The sequence below is a fragment of the Molossus molossus genome, unplaced genomic scaffold (assembly GCF_014108415.1).
Source record: "Molossus molossus isolate mMolMol1 unplaced genomic scaffold, mMolMol1.p scaffold_m16_p_17, whole genome shotgun sequence".
In the NCBI taxonomy this organism is placed as follows: Eukaryota; Metazoa; Chordata; class Mammalia; order Chiroptera; family Molossidae; genus Molossus; species Molossus molossus.
The window spans coordinates 5,146,339-5,171,199 of NW_023425352.1; the positions used below are offsets into that span (position 1 = coordinate 5,146,339).

General features: G+C 54.3%; 1 protein-coding gene across 1 annotated transcript in view; it reads left to right on the plus strand.

Moving 5' to 3' along the window:
• PTPRE (protein tyrosine phosphatase receptor type E) overlaps window positions 1–24,861 on the plus strand; it is a 133,930-nt gene that overhangs the window by 50,793 nt on the left and 58,276 nt on the right. Inside the window, exon 2 of the mRNA XM_036264547.1 lies at window positions 5,978–6,000. The gene's annotated coding sequence lies outside the window, so the exon portion shown is untranslated. The remainder of the gene's footprint in view (window positions 1–5,977; window positions 6,001–24,861) is intronic.

Consider the following 24,861-nt stretch of genomic DNA (forward strand, 5'->3'; position numbering starts at 1 on the left):
TTCTGGGCCCTTGGGAACAGGGAGCCTGCTGGATGATTATTTAATGCCACGGCTCATCCGTTAGGTGGCCTTGGGGACTGTCACTTCACCCTGGGTCTCGGCCGCTGCTGCTGTTTACAGCTGAGTGTAAGGACCGTCACCAGCCTGGCCCTGTGCTTACACTATTAGCAGCCTGCTCATGAGCCTCGAGCCTCCTGGTGAATGGTAGGGGCATCTCAGATCGGTGCTCTGGAAAATAACACCTACAAACGTTGGTTTACTATCCGAGTGTTGGAGATAAGTCATTTTCTCTGAGGCTCAGTGAACATGCATCAGAGGAAGAAAAACATCTTTTGAATCAGGTTTAGTGTTGAGTTACCATGAGCATCGTGTACCCAACACGCCCATCCTGACCCCAGTAGGAGGAGTAAAGCCCGTCCTGACCCCTTGCTCTCCAGAAATGCTCCCCTCTCATCCCCCTTCACCCTGCTAGGGTGAGGAGGAGACAGTGTCAGGTAAAGTGTGATCAAGGCTCTGGCACAGGTCAGCAAGGAGGCCCAGGGCCTGTAGACGAAGCAGTTCGTGGGTGAGGTCGCTGCCACCCCGAGTTGGTTCTCTAGCCCACCTCTCTCCTGCCTCACTAGGTCGGCGGAGACATGGGTGTGTTCAGGCGCGCTCACCGGGGCCCCTCTATATGGTGCGGTGTTGAACCTGGCCTCGCGAGCCAACCTTGAGGGAAACTGAATTTCAGAGCATCAGTGAGGACGGTCCCCGGGCGTGTTGGGCAAATGGAGGTTTGGAATCACAGCACTTTAGTTCCTCCTTCTCGGCCCTGTGACGCGCGTTCACCCGTCAGCCCCGGGTTTGGGGTGCCTCCTGGGCCAGGCCCTGTTGTAAGCATGTGACTATTTCTCTGGTTTTACCAGAAAAAATATGACCCTGTGTATCTATTATAAAGTTACATCTCCAAGTAGGTGAGGCCACAGAAACGGGCTAAGAAACCAACTGTGGCCAGCTGGCCCCAGGTTCTCCATTAACGAGGGATCCGTGGTTTGGTCCTTTTATTCCAGGCTGTTCTTACCGGCACACAAGCAGCAGCGGAGAAAAAGGAAAGTGCTCGCATTGTACCTACTGATTTCACTTTTCTGCAAACTGGTCCAAGACGTTGAGTGTGAGGTTTGTGCAGGGATAGGGCTGATGGAACACGAGGAGCCTGGGTTTCCTGGGCACGGTGCCCATTGGCCAGGCCAGGACGGGGAGGGAACTGGCCAGCATTGTCTTGGGCCTTGGCTGAGCTGACTCAGTTTACTGCAGTTAAATGGGGTGGGGCAGGGGGACAAGGGCCAGCACCCAGGAAACCAGAGAGGAGGTCTGTGGGGTTCTGCACAGGACCCCATTTGTGGCAAAGTGAAGCAGGCTTGGTCACAGGTGTGTGACGAAAAGCGGGGGAGGGAGGGCAGGCTCCCAGATGACCCCTGGTGAAGTGGCGGACCTTCGAGGGGTGGCATGCATGAGGGAACCTGGCCGGCTGACAGGTGCAGGGCTCCTGGGCCTTCTCGCTCGGCGGGAAGCCTGCACTGTTGCGAGTGGATGGGACCATCGTTTACAGAGCGGCAATGCCATGTGATCGGCAGCTGAGCCCCGTTCCGACAGCACCGACCTGGGTCTTTGCTGAGCGGCTGCCCATGAATAAGTCTTAAAAGTTGCTCCATGTTTTGCCTGGCTGGTGTGGTTCAGTGGTTGAGCATTGACCCCTCCACCAAGCAGTCGCCGGTTCGATTCCCGGTCAGGGCACATGCCCAGGTTTGGGCTCAATCCCCAGTGCGGCATGCAGGAGGCGGCCAATCGATGTTCTCTCTCATCAGTGTTTCTCTCTCTCTCTCTCCCTCTCCCTTCCTCTCTCAAATCAATAAAGAAAAAAAAAATTTTAAAGTTGCCCCATGTGCACTGGCTGGTTGGGCTCAGTGGTTAGAGCGTCAGTGCGCGGACCAGAGAGACCCGAGTTCGGTCCCTGCTAGGGGCATGTCTCTCGGTTGCGGTTTGTCCTGAGCATTGCATTCTAGGTATACTCTACGTGTAGAAATATGTGTGCAAACATGTTTAAATGGAAATGTGCACCCCAAGATTTCCTAAATGCTGCTGCCCATTCACTGACACGAACAGACTGTACCCACGGCCTCAGCCACACATCCTGCCCACTGGGGTGTTTACGGTGCTTCAGGCCAAGGCCGTGGGTTCGACAGGTTTTGCTGTTGTCTGAATTTGGAAAGACTGCCCGCCTCAGAACTGGACAAATCAGAAGTCACTGCGATTTTTCCCTTGAGTGGAACAGTTCCTACGGATTGGTTCTAACTGCTGTAGTTGTATTTTCTCTTTTGCAAGGTTGGGGCGCACAGAATGTGGTCGTTCTGTATCTTGTGAGCGATCTGGTCCAAACCCTGCGGGGAGGCCACTTCCTGTAGGAGCGCCCGCCCCCCAGCCACCGGCCGGCCTCGCTCCCCACCCCCCAGGGTGGATTGCCCCTGTTCCACGTCCTTACGCCACCTCTCTTCCAAGGTCTGGCCGGGCATCCTCCCCGGTCTGGCCTCTGGAAGCGAGTGGCCATGCCTGTGTGCCCGGGGCAGACCTCCGTGGTCAGCTGGTCCAGGCCCCTGTGAGGCAGGCCGCTCCTGCAGACTCGCAGCCTGGGGCCCGCCTGGGCCTTCCCAGATCCTTCTAGAGCACAGGCCGCGGTGGAGCCCTTTCTAGAGTTGGGGGGCCTCCAGGATCAATGTTACCCTGAGCGGAATGCCCTTCTCGAGCCCCTCTGTCGCAGGCTGTGCCCTGACAGGAAGAATGTGAAGGAAAGAACTTACAGCCTCACTCAGGGGAAGGAGACAGAAAAGCCAGACAGGCAGATGTCACTCAGGGTGGGCTGAACCCCCTGTGCAGCCCAGCCACGGGCAGTCTCGGCGACTGTGTGACACCTGTCAAGGCTCCGTCTTCTTGCCCTTGAAGGGGCCTCAGCTTGTCCCCTGAGGTTGGCTGTGCTCTGTGGGGGAGACAGCGGCCGCCGGGGCACTGGTCCCACCGAAAATCTAAGACCTGCTCTCCTCCTGTGTCTGGAGGCCGTGCTGCTCCAGATAAGACCAGGGACCTTCCTGTTGGGGAGGGACACCGTACAAGCTCTGCAGTGACAACCCTTCAAGCCCCAGAGGAGCGGATGTGTCCGTGGGATCCAGCCTCCCCACCTGCATTTCATAGTGTGCTCATTTCGCCTTTTTCAGGAGTTCGCTCGGTTTTATGTAGCCACCTGTGTCCGAGCCTGGGCTGGAGGGGTGTTCACGTGATCGAGGCTGGCTTCGGAGGGTATTCTGGTCACTTGGTTTTTCTCTCTACCTCTGTTCTTAGAAAAGCTGCTACTATGGTCTCACGCTGACATGTGTGAGCCCCAAACCGACACAGTCTGTATTTATAGAGCCCACTGGTCTGTGTGTTCTTACTTTGTTTTAAAAATAAACAAGGGGGTGGGGGTGTAGGAGAGGTTTAGGGAGGATAAATGGTGATGGAAGGAGACTTGATTTGGGGTGGTGAACAGATGATGTGTTGTAGAAATGTATCCCCGAAACCTATATAATTGTATTAACCATTGTCACCCCAATACATTCAACAAAAAGAGAAAAATATAAAATAGCATCATTCAGGTTTGATTTGAAATTATGACTGTGTTTGATGGGGATGTTGTCGATCATGCTTGTTCATCCATTTGACTAGCCGCTGACAGAGTGCCCGCCTGGTACTAGGGTGACTGCGGTTTTCCTTGCGGTTCGCAGTCTGGTTTCGCTCCAGCCTGTAACCCTGCTTCTGCGTGGGACACGCTTCTGCTCGTCAGTGGGCCTTATTTCACACTAGCATGACTCAGCATTTCACACTGGCGTGACTCGGCATTGTATGGAAGGTAGTTTTCAGCATTTCTGTGGATCCTGAAATATTAAGCGTTCCTTCCACTCCTGGCTTGTCACGTGCTTGGTCCCAAACAGATACCACAGGTCATTCTATGCAGCATTTTCCCAGGTGGGGGTTGGAAGGGGTAGACTCTTATAATAAGTTATTCCTACAAAAAAACAGCTTCGGATCCTCCAAGGATCGCCTCGGTGCCCCTCACCTTCCTGCCATTTGCTGTGTTGGCTTTATATGGTACTCCACAGATAATCCCTATTTGCATTGTTTCGTGGATTCTTTGGAATGTTCTCTGTAGACAATCATATCATTTGAGAATTTAGAAACTATTGTTATTTTTTTCTTTCCAATTTCTATGTCTTTTATTTCTTTTTTTCTTGCCTTATTGCATTGACTGGGACTTCCAGTACAATGTTAAATATGAGTGGTGAGAGTGGACATCCTTGCCTTGTTCTTGTAGTGGGGGAAGGTATTCAGTCTTCCACCATTAAGAATAACATTAGTTGCCCTGGACGGTTTGGCTCAGCGGTTAGAGCATCGGCCTGAAGTCCGGAGAGACCCGGGTTCGGTTCCCGCTAAGGGCATGTACCTTGGTTGCAGTTTGTCCCCAGCCCTGGTTGGGTCGTGTGGGTGGCAACCACTCGATGTGTCGCTTTCACGTCGATGTTTCTCTCTCTCTCTCTCCCTCTCCCTCTACCTGAACAAAAATATCGAAAAATGTCCTCGGGTGAGGATAAAAAATAAATTAAAAAAAAGAATAACATTAGTTATGGATTTGCCCAAGTAGATTTAAAATTCCTTAGTAACCAGAACTGTTACTTTAGCTTCTTTTGCTGTAACCCTACTTCACAGGTCAGATTTTTGGCTCGTGCAATCTGCTATAACTGTGTAGCGCAGAGTCTTTATCGCCTTTGCTTTAAAATATGTAGCCTAGCCATGACTAAGATGAGAAGTAGTCTATTTTGGTGGAAAATGCCATGTACTACATTAGCTATTTAAACACAGTGACGACTGATTCCATTTTCTCATGGTGCCGCTGTGTGGTGACAACGGAGCATGTGTCCAGCCACAGGCAGAAGCAGGCTGGGGGCCCTCCTGTGAGGCTGCCTGACTGGCCACTCACACAAGAACCGGGAAGTCCCGTCTGTCAGCTGAGGAATGGGTACCAGAGAAATGTGGTCTGTCCGCACACGGAAAGAGTACTTGTCCATAGAAAGGAATCAAGTGCTTTCCATGCTGCACCGTGGGTGAATCCCCAAAACGGCACCAAGTGAGAGCAGCCTCTGCAGATGTCATATATTACAGGGTCCCATTCATATGAAATGTCCAGAATAGGCAAATCCACGGCCAGGAAGTAGATTAGTGGGTGCCAGGGGTCATGGGGTGGGGAGGGGATAGGCCGGGCCTGGGACTGGGGCTGGGACCAGGGCTGGGGGGTAATGAACTGATGGGCATGGGGTTTCTTTTGGGATGATGCAAATATTGTACAATGAGATGATGGTGATGACTGCAACACTCATCAATATGCTAAATCCTACTGAATTGTACACTTTAAACAGATGGACTTGATGGTGTGTAAGTTACATCTCAATAAATCTGTTTTAGAAAGAACATTTCCGTTACACGAATAGGGAATGAGCATGCTGAATAATGGTTGCCTGGGGTGAGGGGCCCCCCACGTGGGTCTTAAGTGGCTGTCTCTAGAGAAGATGGGCTGAGGGGACTGCCTCGGGGGGTGGGGCAGTGTCAGCCACAGAAGGAGCCGCTGGCTGATGGGGCACCTTGGGGGCTCGACGCCAAGCATTTCAGATCTAGGTCAGCCCCCACCCTCCTCCATCAACTGGCAACCAGAAATTGCGAGAGAGTTAGGGGAAGGAGACTTTTGAAAGCCGATGATTTCAGCAAAAATCATCTATGGTCCTGCAGATAAAAAGCCTCGAGACCCAAACAGTGAAGCAACAGTGGGCACGTTCACCTGGTGGGTAGAGGAAGGAAGGGCTGGAGTTAGCAACTGAGCCTTTAACGGGGAACTAACCCTTTCTTTCTCTTTCTTTTTCAGACTATAGCCAGCGTTGTCCCTGGGTGAGTACAACATTTATAAAAATTATTTCTGATGTGTCGTCAGCTACCTAAAAAAGTGTGTGGGATTTCATTGTTAGAGAAACATTATCTTCCAGAGAAAGAAGGCCATATGGTCAGCGTGTTGTATTTGAATTTTATGCCTGAACCTGCTCGAGCAGGCTCGTATCACACTTCTCGGTGCGCTGTTTTGTGCGCGGGTTTAAAATCTGGCCCAGCTGTTCAGCCTCCTGAAATGCGTTGTGAGGAGCAGTGTCCCTTTCGCTGACGTCCCTGGCGGCTGTGTCTTATCTCGGCGGCACACCTTCGGTGACCGTTAGGAGCCCGGTGGACAACGTGGCACCGGCGGTGATTGTTTCTGACACGATCTGCTGTGGGGAAAACTGCTGAGAAGGAGGCCTTCTGAATTGCACTTTGGGTTAAAAAGAAAGAAAGGAAAGTGTTGTCGTCACGTAATTGTATGCCTTTGGGGTCCATGCCCCATCGATGGTCTCCATGTCCCAGTATGTAGACACAGACACACAGGAGCCTTCCCCGGCCAGTTTGGCTCAGCGGTTAGAGCGTTGACCTGCAGACCAAGCAGTCTCGGGTTCGATTCCGGCCATGGGCACGTACCTCGGTTGCGGTTGGTCCCCGGCCCTGGTCGGGGTTGTGCGGGAGGCAGCCAATTGATGTGTCTCTCTCTCCCGCCTTCCCTCCCTCCCACTCTATCTGAAGATAAATGGAAAAATATCCTCGGGTGAGGATTTAAAAAACAAAAGACAGTGCAGCCCATGGACAGGTGGCACCTGCCGCTGGTAGACGCTCCCCCTCAGGGAGACCTTAGGTGGGGGCACCAGATGTGGGCAACTGGGAAGCATTATTTCTTAAGTCCCTCGCCTTGTTTGCAATACCTAGACTCTGCTCTGAATTATCCTGAGGCCAGTGGGTTCGTTATTTTGTCCTGGGGGCCTTCTCTTTGGGGAGGGTGCCCTTCATGACACTGTTTCTTCTGCGCATACTGCTCACGGTTATTCCTGGAGAGATTCAATGCATTTTCATCGTGGGGCCTATCGCTGTTTCGAAGGACTGCCAAAATCAGTTGATGATTTTTTTAAAACTTATCTTTATTGTTAAATGTATTACCCAGCCCCCCTTACCTTCCCCCGTTGACCCCTCCTCCCTGCTCCTGCCCCCCCCCTGCCTTCCCCACACTATTGTCTGTGTCCATTGGTTATGCGAATATGCATATAAGTCTTCTGGTTTATCTCTTCCCACCCCCTCCGTTCCCTTTGAGGGTCATCAGTCTAACAACCACTTTGTACTTCTTAATCCCTTCACCTTGTTCACCCATGCCCCCAGCCTCCCTCCCATCTGTCAACCCACTAAACGTCCTCTGTACCTGGGAGTCGCAGTCGATGATTTACCAGGAGAGACTACCGGGAGGTCTCCATTTGCTGCCTACGAAGCCCCCTGTGTCGGCCTCGGCCGTCACGTCGTCATCGGATGCTGTCCGTTCCGAAGGGCAGGATCTTCTTGGGCCGATGTCAACCGTGGGATCAGAGGGAAGGATCAGGACTGGAACGATATTCCTGGGATAGAGATGCCGTTACGATCCGAGAGAAGGATCAGGACTGGAACAATATTCCTGGGATAGAGACGCCATTTCGATCCGAGAGAAGGATCACCGCTGGAATGACATTCCTGGGATAGAGACGCCGTTACGATCCGAGAGAAGGATCACCGCTGGAATGACATTCCTGGGATAGAGACGCCGTTACGATCCGAGAGAAGGATCACCGCTGGAATGACATTCCTGGGATAGAGACGCCGTTACGATCCGAGAGAAGGATCACCGCTGGAATGATATTCCTGGGATAGAGACGCCGTTACAAGAGATGTCCCTGTTGCCTCTGGGCCCTCGGCGAGAGGTACTGGCTCCTTCACATGGCTTGATGGGTATACCACATGCTCCTCAGAAGCGGGGGGCCCCACCACACTGGATGACATATCTGAGGGTCAGGCCCACAGGTGTGTCTCCTTCCGAAAAACCGGCACGGATTCTGATTGGCTGAGAGGGTTGGGCCTTGGCTTCCCTGGTGCTGGGCTCAGCACGGGCCCTCCACACCCAGCCTGGCCCCCGCCCTCTCTAGCATTGCCTGGCCTCCTGGCTCGTGGACCCGGGGTCGTGCGGAATCAGCAGTTCTCTCAGCTGGGATCCTGGGACCTGTGCTTCCCGGGCCCCCTCCCGCACTGTCTCCAAGCCAGACACAGATTCTGGAGTCCGATCGCCGTCCGGAGGTCACTGAGTATCGTCCAGGAGTCGACGTCTTGCCTCTGTTTCTAGCACGGGCTCTGGGGAGCCAGAGCAGCTCTGGGCGGCATCTCCCGCTCCTTGGACGCATCCTTCGCCTCCATTCCAACAGGAACGGGAAGTTCTGCTTGAGGAAGCTGTGAGTTCTTGGGGTCAGAGTGCTTCTGATTTCAGGACTCTTTCGGGGACGAGGAAGCGGTGTGGGAAGCGTCGCCGCCCTGCGGATCCTGCCGCCTGATCCGCGGCCCCTGGAGTCTGCCTGCTGGGTGTCGGTCTTTTCGCCCGTGGCATCCTTGTAGCTAAACTTGAGACTGTTCCAGGGCTCCGGGATTTCAACGCACAGCGAAGAATGTACTTCTCATTGGTGGAATCAGAAGCTTGCTTTTGAGTTGGTTAAATACGTAGCTCATCCTGAGCAGGGCGGGAGAGAGCCGACGTCCCGAGGTTGGAGACTGTCCCCAGCCTCCATCCGCCCGTGGTCGGCTGGCTGCAGAGATTCCGCCAAATGAGCAGGAATGTTGTCCACCTCCTCTTCTCCCGTCTGCCGGTCACGTCGAAGGATGACTGTGGCATTGACGTGAGGTCACGCAGAGCAGCACGTAAACCTGTTGTGGTTAACGCCGTCAGGAAAATACAGTGACTGTTGTCAGCTTTTAAAGAAGGCATTTGCTTGGTGACAAGGTGTGTGCTGCAGCTGTCGTGGAGGTCCAGAGGGCTTCCCTTTCCAGCAGTAATCCCTGGTTTGTCATTCCATAAACCAGCACTACGTTAATATTTGATTTTTTTTTTAAGAGTAAAACATTTTTCTGGTTAAACTGGATTAAGAGGAGTCTTTTGAACACAGCCACCTGTTGTCATATTTTTTCCTTTTTTTTTTTTCGTATTTAAAAATAAATTTGGAAAGTAATATTATAGTCCTTACTGATCATCTGATAGGACCAACATTCCCTCCAGGGGAGACTTGGCAGCTCTGTGGGTCTTGGCGGCGCAGTATTTAAATAATGCAATGGAATCTCAGAATTAAGGCTTTATGGAAGGTACATAATTAAGGTTTAGATATTTTCTCTGGGCTCTTTGAGGTCGTATCTTATTATACCAAAGGGTATCCCCAGCAAGTAAGATGAAATGATACTGTATCTTGACTGTTTCACTTTGGTTCATGGAAATACCAAAGGAATGAAAGAAAACTAAATTAAGTGTTAACATTCCGTAACAGTGGGTTTATTTTAAATTTAACCTAGAATGATCATTCACCAGCCTTGTGTTCCCAGACAATCCGTGCTTCCTCCTCTGTCCCATTCAGTACGTGTGACTTTTGTCCACTGAGTCGTTTTCCTTCCTTGATGTTAGTCTGAAGGGCTACCGTGGCAGGGAAAGAAGAAGCAATCAGAGTGTGTCAGTCACGTGTGTTCTGCCGGGCAGGCGGGCCACGTGGAGGCCTCCGTCCACCTCAGCTGGGGCCCCGTCTGTGCTGCTGGACTGAACGCCGTGTCCTTGCCGGTTCTGGGCCTGCAGAGAGACACCAGCTGTGCACGGCACAGAAGACTCGAGCACTTCCCACGAGAGCCGGTTCCTGTTTCCTTCCTTTGCCCTGTCTGTGGGTTTTTATTAGCATCCCTGGATCCCACAGGTTTCCTTTCTGAGCAGCAAGTGTGTCTCCCGGCAGAGAAGTCAGCCACCCAGAGGCTGAGCGAGAAGCCGTCAGCCAGCTGCAAGAATGTGTCTGGGCCTGACGGTGACAGATTCATCCCTCGTTTATTTCCACTTCCGTTCCCGCCAGGAAAGTCCCAACATTCTTCCAAGAAGTGCCCCGAAAGGCGTCTACTCAGTAACCATGGGTCACGTACAAGGGCCTGGACGGCCGCGGTCACAGTTTCCACTCGGGGGAATGGGAACACAGCCTCCTACTTAAGCTCACGCCTCCTCCTGAGCTCCTGGCAGGCCCGGTCCGAGCCGGGGTTCTCCTAGGTATCCCATAGCAGCCAGCAGACAGGAAAACATGGGTGCTCCCCCATCAGGATGGCTCCCCAGCGTCGTCCCAGGACCAGAGGTAAAGGCGAGCTCAGAGGGGGACCTTTCTAGTCGTGTAGGATTTGTGTCGTGGTTGCTTGTAATAAAATCCCTAAGGTATTTAAAAACCAGGTTGCAGACTGGCCAGGAAGCGCTCATGAGGTGAGAATTTGGCAGACAGCTCAGTTAACCTCGTCCAGCCCCGAGCAGGAAATCGGGGTGTGTGCTCCAGGAAACCCTTTGCGTCCCCCACAGCGCGGCCGGGCAGTGCCTGCCAGGGGGCCGCTGGGCTGTCAGGCTGCCAGGAACCCAAGGGAGGCCCACCTTGGAGGAAAACAATCCCCGAGCATTGTCGGGCCCTCCGCTGGCTGGACGGCACGTCAGAATCCCACCCATTTGAAGCTGAAGGTTCCTATTTTTACCAACAACACCGCCCTCCTAATTTTCCTTGACAACAAGGTTGTGAAGTGGAGTTTTAGTTTGCAGTGAGAAAGGGGGAGGGGCCAGGGCAGCGGTCAGTGGGCTGGTCTCCAGGGAGCCTGTGCTCAGGGCCACGAGGTGGGGGCGTTCTGTGTGCCAGGCTGTCCTTGCTCGTCAGCGTAGACGGTGGTCGGCACCCGAGGGGTGGCACCCCTCACCCTGGTGAAGGCAGGGACTCGATTGAACCTTTTCAGTGAGAGTTACAGGGATGTCTCAGACCCACTGAGCCACAGACTCAGGAATGGGTTCTGGTGGCAACCGGAAGGCACATGGGCCGAGGCCCCTTTGCTAAGGGAACTTGCCCCCAACTTCCGTCCCGTCCACGGGGGGACATCCCTGGGCGTGTCGGAACATCAGACCGCAGGATATTAGATGCATTCGGCTTAAAAATTGCGGATTGGAAATGACTTTTAAAAACTGGTGATGACGATGCAGAGTTTGGTGTAAAGTGTTTAAAATGTGGGGGCAGGAACGATCCCTGTGGAACTGCCAAACAAAAGCGTGTCACATGTGGAGTCTCTCTGAGTTGCCTTTCTTTCTCCTTGTTTTGAACAGAAGTGAGAATAAGCCAAAAAAAAACCCTGCATTTGTGTTATTTTATAACGGGGGCTGATTGAATTCCAACAACTTAAAAAAAACATACGTTGGCAGTATTTAACTGATTTCAAACAACTCTACCAAGATTGATTTGCTATCAGAAATGGTGAAGTTTTGTGTCTAGGGTACACACACACACACACACACACACACACACGTGCATGTACTTTTAAAAGCGACCATGTTACCATGTTGCTGCAGAGAAATTCATTTTTTAAAATCACTGTGTGGGTGGAAATTTTTAGTCACGAAAACAGGACTGGATCTATTTCCTGTTTTCCAGATAATGTAAAATGCCTCCCTCTGAGGAGTAGCTGGGATTTAGGGTCCTGCACCTGCGGGCAGAGCCCTTGACCGTTGACAGAGCTGCTCAAGTTCATTATCTCCTTTGGGCCCAGAGGCGCCCGGAGGCTGGCGGCTCACCTCCACCCTCACGGAGAAAGCAGCACAGGGAGGCTTGTGGGCGGGGACTCCCCAGGCACAGGTGCTCCTGGCGCGGTGCCAGGTCCGCTCATCCCCTCCACTGAAAGCAAGGTCCATGCCAGCCCAAAGAAAAGAAAATTTTCCTTTATGAAAAATGCTATTTTGCAGTTATTCAAGGAATAGAGCACATTGATTTAAAAAAAAACCAAAACAAAACAAAGAACATATCCCATAGATTCTGCACAGTTTGCTGGTAGATAATTATATTTTGGAACCATTTTCCGATCATTCGAGTTGATCTTGGCCAGGGTTCCCAACCATTTCCGCGTGTTATCTGCTGACCAAATCCAGTTTCTAATCTCTCTGCACACACCCTCCGGGTTTCCTTCCCAGGGCTGCGGCCCGCGGCTGGTCCGTTCACCTCCTGCAGGCTCAGGCCTGGCTGGGTCTCCAAAACAGGTCGGGGATCCCAGCTCGGACTGTGGTTTGGGGCAGGAGCCTAGAACACGGAGGGGACAGAAACAGAGGAGCTCTGGAAGCTGAATGACTTAGACGTGTCCTGGGAGGCCCTTCTTCATGGGGAAAGTCAGAGGCAGGTGGGAACTTCTCAGAGTTCTCTTCAAGACATCAAATTCTGTGACCCCGGGCGACGCTTCGCTCGGTTCCGAGTTCACAACAGAAGGGTCCGGGGGCAGCCAGGGCTGTGTGAGGCGCGTCCGGGGCCATCGCCTTCCCCGCTAGGAGGCCGTCTGTCCGGCGTACGTGTGTGCGTGATCGTGTCCATGATGAGAGCTGCCCATGGCATTTTCTTGTCCCTGTTTCTTATTTGGACTGGCTCTCCCGTTGCCTTCCTGAAGAAGCAGACACCTGCAAGGTTCTCCTAATGGGGGTTCTCCTAATGGGGGGCTAGTTCGCAAAGCAGCCCTCTTCGTTCTGTGATGCTGCTCCCGTGCTGAAGCCAGAGCTGGAAGCCCATGGGCTTCGATGTTAAAGCCCACGCAGAAGCGCCGGTTAATGAAACGAAGGCGCTTAGCCCGCAGTGTTGACATCCAGCCTGCAGTGGTTTGGGGGACTCTGGTGGTGTCCTGGACCAGAAGAAGTGGTTCCCTGGAAAAGCAGACCACTTCATCTTGTCAGAAACCATGGGAACTCCCAGGCCCCCCCTTCCGGAAACTCCCGAGAAAAGGCAGGCGGGGAATGCGTGTGGCCGGAGGGGTCAGGTCCTGAAGCGCTCGATGGGACGGGATCCAGCGCAGGGACTTCACTGCGCCCCAGACCGGGTTTGGCTTCCTTCCAGGGCAAAGCCAGCCCTGACGTTCTGTGTGCTGTGCCGTTTCCCGTCGTGGGTGGGTTCCTTTACTTTTTAATGAGTGATTCACTACCCAGAGCGGTATGTTTTTGAGCTGAGGATTAAGTCATGTTTTCTTTAAAAAAATTATTTTTGGTAATGACCAGAGCGCGCCGGTCCTCTGAGTGTTTGGGACGAGGGGACATGGTGACATCCGCCGGCTCTTCTGAAATGGCAGTGATGATGTCACCCTGTGATCCCGGTGTTCTTCCTGAGAGGAGCCTGCGCCTCCTGAAACACCCCAAAATTTCTTTCCAGTGAGATGTTATTGAAAATTGTGTAGTTTTTTTTTTAAAACTGTTCTTTTTTCATGTTCCCACAAACCGATTCCGCTTGGGGAGCCATGTGGCAGGTTTCCCCGACGGGAACAGTAACACAATCGATCTCCACACAGTGTTGGCCACGCTTCCTCCCATCCCCTCTGCTTGCTCCAAGTGGCCTCTGTCTGCCCAGCTGGGATCTGGCCACCCCTCCGGCTCCATAACCTTATTTGACAGCAGCTCCGGGGGTCGTCTTGGGGATTGGGGCTGTCAGCTAGGTCAGGTGCACTCTGTGTCCACTCACCGCAGCCCTGGTCTTCAGAGGACGGAGGGATGTGGTCATCGTCTGTCCCGTGACACTGCCACCCAGCCTGATCACAGACCCGTGGGCCAGACACCCACCAGCACCAGGACCCAGCACCGGGTTTACCCATGGCACCAGGAAAGTGGACCTGCATACAGAGACCAGAAAGGTCAAGAGGGCAGGAGATGGTAGAAATCAGAGAACAACAAAGGATGATTTGGGGTGGCGGGGGGGAGGCAGACTGCTCCATGGAGTCAGTCTGGTAGAGACAACAGGACCAGGGGTTGGGGGGATGGGCAGCCGGCCTGAGGGTCAGGAGGCCCAACATCTATCTCCACTGGCCTGTGGCTTTAATCAAGTCACCCGCCTCCTAAGGTCACCCCTCTCCTGAGTCGCCACCTCTGCAAGGCTGTAGAATTCTGTCCATCCAAGGTGGTACCCCAGAAGAAAGGAGAGCTCGCGTACAAAACGAACGGCACAAAAGTTGCCCGTGTTCAACGCGGGGACAGTAGAGAGTACAATGGCGGATGGGGGTGGGGGGTGCTTTTCTTTCAAGACGATCTCCTTTTAACAGACATCTGAGGCCTGGGCTCAGGCCGTCCCCCAGCTGGGTTTCCCTGGAGAGGAGACACGCCTTTGTTGGGGCGCTGCTCACCGTTCCCCCAGGCCTGGGGAAGCCTAGGAAATACCCGGCCGCTCTGAGGGCCAAGCTGCAGGCCTGCAGCCTCGACTGCTCGTCCTAATGGGCCAGAACCAGAAACCAGGTGCCGAGCCCAAATCCAATACCTCCTCTGGAATCTTAGGGACCTGGTCAGAAACCTAAGTACCACGTCCAGGCGTTTGCAATGAGGGTGCAAAGGGGAGCCTTTGCTTTCGCCAGAACGTATGGACGACCCCTTTCCGAAATGACCTCAAAGATTTAAAAAAAATATATCATTCAACTGGCTTATGTCATCTAGGCGACAGCACATTGCATAAAAATTTGGTATACGTGTAACAGCGTGTCCAAGGGCAACAGCAGTGTCCTTGGGAAACTTGAAAAAAACATTAAATTACGCAGTCACAGGGCCCGTGCCCTGATGAACCTAGGGGAGCCAGTGCCTGAGGACACGGGCTCGCAGACCTTTCTGATCTAATCGGAGAGTCTGGGAAGGACGCAGGCCGGTCTCCGCGGGGTGTCGCAGCCCTGGTTGTGCTCCTGTCTGAGTGTTTAAATCACAGTAAAGGACTTCCTTCGGGATGTGGTGGAGAGAGCGTTAGATGCCGGTCTTGGGGAACAAAAAGCCAAGTTCGAAGCTCAGCTGTCCAGAGGCATGTCAAGCACCTGCGCCCTGCTCTGTCCGTGATGGCCCGTAACTGGAAATTGCTGCTTGGTTAGCATCCTGCACAGGGATGGGAACAGTCGGTTGGATGGCTCCCTGCCCGCCTGTGACAGGCAGGGGCGTGAGCCCTCCCAGAGGACAGTCGTGTCCCAGTTGTCTTTGAATCCCGGCCGCCTGCACCTAGCCGGCCTCGGGACGTGTGGCTGATGAATGAGAGGGAATGAATGGGCTGGTGTGGGGAGCGGGTGACGCAGGAGAAAGCAGTTAGCCCAGGAGAACTCTCTTCTTGGTCTCCAGCGCCTGGGGCAGCCCTCGGCATGAGCAGGGCCAGCCACATGAAAGGCTGCATGTCTTATTCAAGAAAGCAGGGGGGGGAAAGCATTTTCCTTTCTTTTGTTGTCTCTCTCCAGACCTACTATAGTGGGGTTTTGTTTTGTTTTGTTTTTTACCGTCTATTTAATGTTGTGCTCGCTGGGGCCGGGGACACGCTCAGACAGGGAGCCCCTCACGTTGCCGGGACCTCACTCTGTAGGTGGGGTGTGCTCTCAGGGACCAGGAAGCAACAGTCCGGACCCCAGGTGTGAGTTAAGGCTCAAGCAGACACAGTGGGCCGTTGTCCCGTCAGACTGCACTTAGGAAACAGATTCAGAGATAAAGTGATCAGGAACTTCACGAGCCCTCTGTCCCTGCACGGAGCCCTTGTGGGGGGCTGGTGACTCTCGTGCACTCAGTCCCAGAAGCCTTCCCGGCCTGAGACACCATGGCCAGAGCGCTGGGCTGTCACGTGGTTTTGCGGTGGGGATTTCTTTCCACAGGAAGGGGGTCCACTGTGAGCTGGAGCTTTGATTCTGCCATCATCACTTTCTGGACAGCTCTCCGTCCTCTACTTAGAGCGGTTGGATTTGTCTGCTCGCTCACGCCTCTGCACGCGGGCCTCGCGGGGCCTGGGGTCGCCCTGTGGGCCGCTGGCCTGTGCTGGCGGTGCGTGGGCAGGTGTTTACGAATACAGTCGCCCCTCGTTCATCGCGGTTAGTCCGTTCCAGACTCCAGCGGCTGCACCTGGCGTTGAAGGAGTCCCGGGGTGCTCGAATACATAGGCCTACAGTCCATACGTACAGTCATTTTAATTTCAATTGTGATACAGAGTGTATAAATGACTCAGCCATCCGAGTGCACGCTGTATCGTTTTCACTGTCTCGATCAACTTTTTAATGAATATATTTGACAAAACCGCAGTAGAGGGAGCCACGAAAGTCGAAGTGTGAAGTGGCGGGGGACGCCTGTACCCCTCATTCTGCCATCCACCCTTCTGGAGCGAGGGGATACAAATCAGTACTGCTGACCGACACGCCGCAGCTCTCGGTAAGTCTCCAGCGATTGCCTCCGCCCGACGCCAAACTGGTTTCTCTGATTTCTTCCCTATTTGGGGCCAACTTCTATTTTATCCCACGGCCGCAGAGGCAAATTCCAAACGGCAGGTTGGTGCTTGTGACTCACTCTCTGCCTGAATTGGGGTCGGGGTGCTGCATTCCGGGCTAGCCCTGGCCCCCAAACCAGGCCAGAACTAAACGTTTCCGCTCGATTTGGGTTCCGGATGGCGGTTCTCTCTCCAGCCCCAGGACTCCTGAGCGCTAAGGGGCCACCCACCAGCCAAAGCCACCTACTAGCATTGGAGTTCCGTGTCTTGAAAAGGGCCCATCAGAGGTGGAGTCCAGAATGAAGTGCTGTCATCACCTGTCGGTTTGCACACCGAGAAGAACTAACCTGACCTCAGCCCCCATCCCACGGCCCGTCTGCCATCAGAGCAGAGCACAGGCAGCTGGCCGGAGACCTCCACCCCTCCCCCAAGAGACAAGCCGGCTCCCGTGGTCAGTCTGCACCTGCGGAGGCCTGAGGTCTGTCTTCTCAGCGGGAGCCACCCAGAGGTTTATGGCGTTGTCGTCACAGAGGTCAGAGCAGAGTCAAGGTCAGCCAGGTCCCAGTGTGAATGAGCTGTGAGCTATGGGGGGTGACGGTGCGCTCACCGTTGTGGGAAGAACAGTGACGGGGTGGCCCTCAGCTTCGGGATGTGACACTGTCTGCGATGCTGAGCTGCGAACAAGCCAGTAGCCTGCCTGATGGAAATTCAGGGGCTTTTGACCAAACTCACAGGTGGCAGAACACAGCGTGAGCTCGGCGGCTCCCTGCTGCCACAGGGGGTCGGTTCCGGCCAGCAGGACGGACTTCACATATTCAGGTCTTTTCCACCGATCCTGCTCGTATGTTCTTCAGTCACCCAGGACGGGGAGGGGGAGGTAGTGGTACCCGCAGCTGGGCGTGGGAAGGTGATACTGAGTCGGGGCACAGAGCACCCCCTGGACCCAGGCACATTACAGCCCCTGCTGGGTCCTGAGAGCTGGACCTATCTGTCACCCTCCACTCTTCATTCTGAGCTGTGCTGGGCCACACAGCTGGTGCACCTGCTCGTGGGCTGGACTGGGACCGTGGTCCGTTGTCTTGGTGTGTAAACCTGCAGTGGATAGCAGGTCACCATTTTACATTTCATCTTTAACTGATCCACTGGAGACACATCCCTTTTCCAGACACCGAATTTCGGTGCTGGTAGGTGACACTGACAGGTGGGCATAGCCCTGAGCTTTTGGGGCTCCCTCTGAACGGGATGGGGCCGTTGTTCTCCCTTCTGAAGGGAAGGAGGTATGTACAAGGTGGCCCCCTCCAGAAGACAGGGTGCAAGGGCTGCTTGCGAGCATGGGTGTGGCAGCCAGGAGACCAAGTTCAAACATCTTCTTTGTCTCATGGACTGCCGGACAGCAAATGAGTCCCATGCCCGCTAGAGCTTCTATTTAAAGGGCTTAGAGGGGTTCCAGAGGCCCCTAAATTCTCAGGGTCCTTGGGTTCAGAATAACAGCACAGAATTACCCAGCTGGTGCTTAGCTGATGGCCCAGAGCCTGCTGGCGGGGTGGGAACTGGACAGTCCCCAAGGCTTTGTGTGGTTTCATAAATAGCTCATGCAGTAGATGGTCATAAACACCTACGTGCAAACCTTGTGTCCCGGCGATGCTGCGAGATCTGCTTACTTCTTCTGAATGGCGTGACAGGGTGCCCAGAGCCAGCCTCGCTTGGAGTTGGGGTGACTTTGCTGAGCAGTCAAGGTAACATGTCCGTTCAGGAACCTGATCACTCTACGGCCTCAGTGAGCGTTCGGTCCATGTACACTCACGCCACACCCCACCTGTGTCTCCAGATGTCTAAAAATAGTCCCATTCTTTGAGGGCTCTGCAAGCCACCCACACACCAGCCTGGGCGCTGAGTCCAGCTTCTCCGGGGAAATTCGTGCCAGGGACACCTCGCTGCCAGGAAGCAGCGTGTTCCCGGAGCCCGTCAGGAAGACGGGGTCTCGTGTGTTTTCCCCGTGTGGACGCGGAGCGGTGAATGACGCCTACTGATCTGGAAGGGAGACGATCCCTCGGAAGGACAGACAGTGCTGGAAGCTTCCGTTGCTCAGCAACCACACAACCAGGACCAGCTCCGTGGGCTAAACACACCCATCCGTGTGCTAGGACACGAAGGACGAAATCTCAGAACCTGGCCCGTGAAAATAGTTTCTTCCACAACAGAGGACAGGCGGCTAGGAGGCTTTGGGGTGGGGCTGGCTTTGTGGGGCACACGAGGGGGTGTCCCAACGCGGCCTGCGTCATACCAACTTTGGATCCTGATTCGTTCAGATGGCTCAGGACTCTAATCGTGAAATCTCCGGCTTCAGGGTCACCTTCAATGTTTATACCCGAGACGTTCCCCGTTTCCCTGACCGAGGCACCTGAGTCTGGAACCCACCCAGCACTCGTCCCGGCCTCCGCCCTCAGGCTCGGTCCCCGTCCGCAGCCAGGCCCCCGAAACTCCTCTTCCCTGGGACGAGGAGGTGGCAGGGGCAGGGCAGCCCCCACACCCCGGCAGGCCCTGCGTTCACAGACTCGGGGCCCAGCGTCCTGCTGCGGCAGCGCCCTCTCTCCTTCGCGGGTGGGTGCTGGAAGAAGGGAGCCTGCTCCCACGCAGCCCGGGGTCCGAGGCCCCCACGGCATGCTTTGCTCCGTGGAGGAAGCTCTTGTTCTGTTCCTGAAACAACAGACCTTCTCGTCTTCGAACCTGACCAATCTGCATATGTCGCAGCAAAAGTAAAAACGAAGCACAAGCCAGGCAAACACGGGGACAGAGAACGAGACCAGAGCGCACAGACGAGGAGCCTCAAGCCCGGGTCGACCTAGTACATCTGGGCCAAACAGATTTCACATTTCCTTTGATGTTTGGCTTTCGTAAATGACCCTCCTTTTCCAAACGGCAGTCTCTGAAGTCCAGGGCAGACTCGTCCCCTTTGACTGGCACCGTCTTGCCAGGAGTGCAGGCCAGCTCACGACCATTTGTCGTAAGAGCTGAGGACAGCAGCCGGCTGCTGGCCCTGAGGGTCCAGCCAACTCCCACTGGCTCAGAAGGTAAGCAGGGAAGCCCTCCTGCTCCGGCGGGAGGCTCCCACCTGCCCTTGCGAGGTGATTGTCCACGTCCCTCCTCTGATGCAGGGCTGTTAGGGGTGAACCCCGACCCAAGGGCTCGAACCTCAGATGACAGGCCTCCTGGAGGTCAAGGCAAGGTCAGCCTTGAGTAGTTCATCCCTTAGAAAACCAAGGCTTGGAAATTGGAAAATCTAATTAATAGCATCTGTGTCTTTTTTTTTTTAAAGCCAGACTTCACAAGTTAGAGACCTCGGAAATTCGTCTAAGTATGTGTTGTGTGTGTGTGCGTGTGTGTGTGTGTGCACTACTTACAATTAAAACACCAAGCTAGGGGAAGCAAGCTTTTGCTTCGAAAAGGAAGGTCAATTAACGTGGACTCCCAGCCATTAAAACGTTTGGTTCCTTATTTCTTGTCCTATCACTTTCCCGTTCTGTAAGAAACACTTCTCAAGTCATTGGACGTAGTGAGACATCTCCCCTTAACTTAGCGCAGGGGAGGAGATGAAGGCGTTTTAAGAGGCCTCTTGTTTCGAGTCCCCCCTGCGTTCTCGCTGGCCTTGCCGAGGTACCCGGCAGTGCCCAGCCATCACCCCGGGGCGGGGAGCCGCCGGCTCACTAACTAAGTTTAACACGGCCGGGCGGTGGGGGGGGTGTTTCCGGGAAGCAAATGGTTCCGTGTTGCAAGTGCTGTGGCTGCGGCGGGTCACCGTGGAGCACAGCCGCGCTGCAGCATCACCATGGCAACCGGCGGCAATAACGGCCCCGTCGGGAATAGGGGAGGTCTCAAATCCTGTTGCCGGCGAGCGGACCACTGTCCCGGCGGAGATGGTGTTCGACGATTGTTTCAGAGATTCCTTATCGACAGGAAATGAATGAGACGCGGTGTTTTCAGCCAACAGATGGATTTGCAGACAAATGAAGGTGATCGTCTAAGTCGCCGAGGAAGGGAAGGCGGTGACTGGTAGTTGCTGATGAGATTCCTCGGGCACTGGGTGCAGGAGCTGCCCGAAGCCGGTCAGGGTCCCGCCACTCGGACGCACCTCGAGGACGGTTGCCGCATGGTCTTCTTCGGAGGCAGAAGTCCCTGGGAAGGAAATGACAGCGTCTGTAACTTTGTAGCACCGTCCTTGGCGCGAAGAAGTACTCGGTGAGCCATACTTCAGTTCTCAGGACACAAGGAAGTCAGAGCGGGGCTGGTCCTGGGGAGGGGGCGGGCAGCAAACACACGGACAAGAGGGCTTCGCAGCCCCTGTGCCAGAGCCGCGCGCTGCTGGGTGCGTGTACGCGGGTGCCTGCCGAAGCCGGGGGCTGGGGCAGCTCTGGGGGCCCTGCGCCCCTAACCCCGCCCCCGGGACGGCCACCCTTCATAAAACTGCCACGTGGCCATGATGTGGTCCAACCGTAGAAAGTGGAATGAAGGCGCCGTCGACGGTCTCGCACTTTGCCCCAAGAGGAGAACTGGGTGAGGACAGGCAGCCCAGAGTCTCAGTCTTTACATGACGGCGGACTCGAGCGCAAGACTCGAGGGCACATTTCCCTTTTTATTTTAGGGAGCGCTGCCAAGGACAAAACAACAAAAACACCAGATATTTTTGATATTAGATGTTCTCTCTTCTGAGCAGCATCATGGCAGAAATATAATGGTTCTTTCTAACGCGTGGAAAACGCTGAATGAAAGAATTTTATCTTTAAACCCAATTTGGAGCCCTGGCCAGTTTGGCTCAGCTGTAGAGCCAAACTCACGTGGATCAGTGAGTCCCAGGTTCAGTACCCACTAAGGGCATGTGCCTCGGTTGCCGTTCGTCCCCAGCCCTGGTCGGGGTCATGCAGGAGGCAACGAGTTGGTGTGTCTCTCTCACATCGATGTTTCTCTCTCTCTCTCCCTCTCTCTCTCTACCTGAAGATAAATAGAAAAATATCCTCAGGTGAGGATTAAAAAATAATAATGAAAATAAATAAATAAACCCGATTTGGAGACAAGCACTATAGGTGTCCGTTACATTTTCTTCCATTTAGATGACATTTCACTTTCGCTTTGCCTTGAAAGCACCCTTTGAAAAGTGTATTAGCAGTCACTTATATTTGAAGACTCAAGGCAGAGCGCAGGGGAACCCGGGTTGGGGTTGCCCCTCGTCCTGGGGGCCATGGATCCTGCCTGTTCTCCTCCTTCCCCGGGCGCCTGGGTTCTTGTTGCCCCGCCGGGGTGCCGACTGCAGCAGCCAGGCACCAGCTTCGGGGCTCCAGGCACCCAGACTGGATTGCATGCCTCCTTTCTCACTGATTTATTTGAAACTTAAAAAAAAAAAAAGTCACTCCACGTCTGAGAATCATACATTTGTTTTTGAGCATGTATTTCAGCGAGAGATGAGCAGTCTGTCCTGGATGTTTGCCTCTGGTGTGCAATGGCCTCGTCTGAGGACTGGCCGCTCCTAGTCTGGGAAGGTCACAGAGGAAATAGTCACGTCAATAGTCATCACCTGTCACCTCGGTAGCCAGCTTGCAGATGTCCATGTTACCAGCCAGCAGGACTACTGCGCTGTGGACATGGGTTTGAAGGAGTGGGTCACCCAGGGGCTCCCCAAAAGTGATGCTCTATAAACAACCGCACATGCAGAATACAGGTGTGAAGGGGGATTTCCAGAACGTTCCTTCTGTCCTTGCTTTATGTTATGAAAAAAATGCATTTTCCAACAGCGTTTTAGATGTAGTATCTAATGTTGCTCCTCCCTGGAAAGTTAGGAAGGTCACAGCAGATCTGTTCCTTGTCAAGTTCGCCTGTGAGCGGACACTACCACTGGTAACATCCACGTGAGTGGTGGGTTAGTGGTTTTATACAAATGATGTGTGCTGGTTTTATGTCTTCCTAGTCGTTACATTGCTATTTAAGCCCGACCGGTGTGGCTCAGTGGTTGAGCGTCGACCCATGCACCAAGAGGTCGCCAGTTCGATTCCCGGTCAGGACACGTGCCTGGGTTGTGGGCCCGATCCCCAGTGGGGGGCATGCAGGAGGCGGCCAGTCGACGTTCTCTCTCATTGAGGTTTCTTTCTCTCTCTCTCTCATTTCCTCTCTCTGTAAAATCAATAAAGGGGAAAAAAATTGCTATTTACCAAATAAGCACTTTCTCTTTCACTTAAAACACAGTAACTAAATGTTCTTTCATCAAAGAAAACATGCCAAAGTGTGGGACATGCATCTCTCAGCCAACCTGAAGATCAGAAAGGCGTTTCGGGAAACATTTGATGTAAAAGCTGAGCAGGCAGACATCGGAAGCACCCCGCCATCCCACTGCATTTCCCTTTCCTTCTCGCCTTCTCGCGGGCTGCTCTGGGCGAAGACTGTGTCGTGTTGACTCGCCTCTGTTCTCCCAGAGAATGTGTATTGGATCAATGCTCAGATGACTGGTCGATGGCTAATGTCACCAGTGGGTTAACTCAGATACGACTCACCTATAAATTATTCTGGGGTGCCTCTGGTGAGAACGGGCTTCCTGCAGAGAAAAAGGTGAGCCTGCCTTCGGAGTGCTCATTGACTCAGCTCACCCAGGAATGTGGGTCTCCCTGGGAAGTGGAGGGCCAGTGTTCCTGGAGGACGCCCCCAGCTCGCGTGTGTCGCTGCCCCCAGGTGCTCAGTGATGCTGAGACAGCTCGTGCCCGGGGCGGTGATGGTGCCCGGGGACAGGAAGCTGCCCTGCCAGGCCGGGCACGCTCGTCACTCAGAGGCCAGCTCCACGGGGAGGCCTGCGCATTTGGACCACTCAGGACATCGCGAACGGGCTCTGGAGTTCACGTTAAATGTTTGCTTTGCTGTGTTTTCACAAGTTAACTGTGTGCTGTTAGGAGGGCTACAGGAAACCGTCACCGTGTTTCGCCTGTCGTGTCAGAGGGCTTCGTTACGGAAGTTGGAAGTCCCTGAGGAGTGTTGGGTTTCAGCGGTGTCCTGTCGGCCTGAGGGGCACGGTGCTGGCGTGCTGGGGACAGGGTCCTGGGAAGTAAAGCTGAGCTTTTCCGTGTCGTGTTTCACCCCCGTCCTGCAGAGTGGAGTCTGGGCACTTGCTAAGATTTTACTCGATTTAATGGGATTTAAATCCTCCCATCCCGGCATCGCGGTTTCGTCTTGCTGTTTCTTCTCTGGGGGCTCCCGCGTCTGTACCAGGAGGCCCCCCAGTCCTGGTCCCACTCCCTGAGGATCCGCCATCGTAATAGAGGTACACTGAGGACTGTGCCTGCTACCCCCTGCCCCTGGGGACCTCCCAGGAGGGTGGCGAGGCTCTGGGCAGACAATGTGGGGACGTCCTTAGGATGAGAGCGCCCAAGAAACTGTGAAAATGAGCCCCTTGCCCTGGCTGGTTTGGCTCAACAGTTAGAGTGTCGGCCCACGGACCAGAGAGACCCGGGTTCGGTTCCTGCTAAGGGCACGTACCTCATTTGCAGTTTGTCCCTGGCCCCAGTTGGGGTCGTGTGGGTGTCAGCCACTCAATGTGTCTCTCTCCATCTATGTTTCTCTCTCTGTCTTCCTTCCTTTCTCCCTCCCGCTCTTTCTGAAGATAAATGCAAAAAAAAAAAAAAAAAAAGTCCTCGGATGAGGATAACATAATAATAATAAAGGAAAATGAGCCCTTGTTCATAGAGCACAATGCGGCAGCTTGACGTTCGTCTGTATACGGAGTCGTATTTGAGACCAGAACATCAAGGTTCGGGGACTGAAGAAACTGTGGCCTCGCCCGGGTTCCCCTCTTTCCCGCCCCCTAAACAAGCCCCTGCCTTTGCAGAAAGAAGTGGGGTTCCCCTTGTCTGCTCTTTGCAGGCTGGGAGGACCGGCCGCTGCTCGGGGGGATGTCCGGGCGGTACCCCGGTGGCCACACGCTAGCCACCCCCCCAAAACCCAGAGCGCTGCGTCTGCCGAGCGAGCGCCGAGAGGTAAGGAGGCTGCACGTTCAGGTCCCGGCCGCCCCTGCTTGTCTGTCTGTGGTGTGACCTGGCGGTGGGGGAGGACGCGGGGAGCCCATCGCAGTCGCTGGGCGATGGCAGAGTTTCCGGGAAGTTTGGGTGACGGAGGCATCTGAGAGCTCCCCAGGGAACTGCCGAGGTGAGGGGATGCCCTCCGGGAGAAGTCGGGTTGGGGATCTCTCTCTAAGTCCCAGGCCCCGGTGATGGGAGCCGTGCGGAGGAGGGATCGCGACGGGTGGGGGTGGCAGGAGGCGGCGGTGACGTGGGAACCGGGGATGCAGGGCGGCGCCGCGTGCTCATCTCTGCCCTCCCAGCTCCTGGCGCCCGTGGGGCCCAGGGCAGGGGTTCAGGCTGTCCCTTCTGAATGCGTGAAG